Raw genomic sequence first — 1531 nt, 5'->3', positions numbered from 1 at the left:
CCGCCGGCGCCCCCCGCCGCGCCCCCTGGCAAGGGCCCGGGAGCGCCGCCGCGGGCGAGGGGCCGGCGGGGAGGGGCGGGCGGGCGGCGCGGAGGGGAGGGGAGGGGAGGGGGCGGGCGGCGCCCCGTCCCCCCGGCCCGCGAGGCAGGCGAGCCGCCCGCGGCAGGGCGACTCGCGCGTTCCCCCGCTCGGGCCGCTCTCCCGCCTCCCCCCGGCGGGTCCTGCCCGCATTTTCGCTTTGCACGTCTTGCACTTTCCCTTTCAGCGGCAGCGTGATCGGAGCGCCCTGCGGGAAGAGGGATCCGCGGCGACGGTTCTGCACCGCCCCCCCCCGCCCGAGCGTTGGGCTCCGTGATTTGGGGCGGGCGCGGCGCCTTGCTCTCGCGGCCCCGTCGCGCTCGGCTCGACCCCGGGGCCGGCCGCTCCTGCGTGCGTCCCAGCGGCCGAGTTTGCTTCGCTTCGCGCTGGTCCGCCGAGTGCTGCTCCCCGTGTTCGAAGCGAGGATTGCAGGAGCCCGCGCGGGGACCCCGCTTTCCGGGACGGACTCGCGCTGCCGCCTCGCGGCCCCGCACTCTCCCGCTTGCAGAGCGGCCTGCGGCCGGCGGGGAGCCCCCGCGAAGGACCCGCCGGCGGTGCCGCGGGCGCCGGGGGCGCGGGGACGGAGCGGGACGCCCGGGAAGGGCGGCGCGGCAGCCCGGCTCCCGGGAGGCTCGCGCGGGTCTGCGGGGTCCGGGGCGCGGGGCGCTGGCGGGACGCGCTGCCTCCGGGGCTCCGGACGGGGGTGCCGCGCCGCCCGGGGACATGCCCCCGCTCCCGGCCGTCGGAGCAGCTTTCTGCGCGGAGGGCGCTCCGGGGCCTGCGCAAGACCGCGCGGGGGACGGGGACGGCCGGGGGCGCGGCGCCGGTGCCCTCCTTTGCCGGGAAGCGGCTGGCGTCCGCGGGCTGCTGCCCCGCTCGGGGGGCCCCGGGGCGCCGAGGCGCGCGGCCCGGAGCCGGTGGCAGCGTGCCCCGCGGCCGCCGAGGCTGCTTCGCTTGGAGGGCAGGGGCGCGGCGGGCGCAGGGCAGGGGGCGCTGCCCGGGAGCGCCGCCGAGGGCCCGGGGGCGCTTTCTCGGCGAGGGCCTGCGCGGAGGAGCCGTTTCCACGTCGCTCGAGTTGGGCCTAGTCCGCGCTGCGAGGCTCCCGCTTTCTCTGTTGTTTGTTTATTTGATGGGAATAAACCCCTAATCGTTGCAAGAGCATCTAAAAATAGCTCCCGGCCCCCCCCCCCCGCGCCCGGCAGAAGGGGGAGGGAAGCAGGGCGCCGCGGGAGAAGGCTGGGCGAGCTCGGAGCCGGCTGGGGTTTTTCCGCGGCGGCGGCTGCCCAGCCCGCATGCGGCGCGGGCTCCGGGCGAGTCGGGTCGTGGCGCCGGGAGCCCGAGCGGGCGGGCGGGCGAGCCGCTGAGACCCCCGGCTCCCCGGGGCTTGTCGCGCTGCAGCCCCGGCCGCGTGCACGCGTGGCGTGAACTCTCGGCGCAGCTGCTGGCCGGACGC

The sequence above is a fragment of the Varanus komodoensis genome, unplaced genomic scaffold (genome assembly GCF_004798865.1).
Source record: "Varanus komodoensis strain SLA01 unplaced genomic scaffold, ASM479886v1 scaffold82, whole genome shotgun sequence".
In the NCBI taxonomy this organism is placed as follows: Eukaryota; Metazoa; Chordata; class Lepidosauria; order Squamata; family Varanidae; genus Varanus; species Varanus komodoensis.
Note: the sequence above shows the minus strand (reverse complement) of the source record.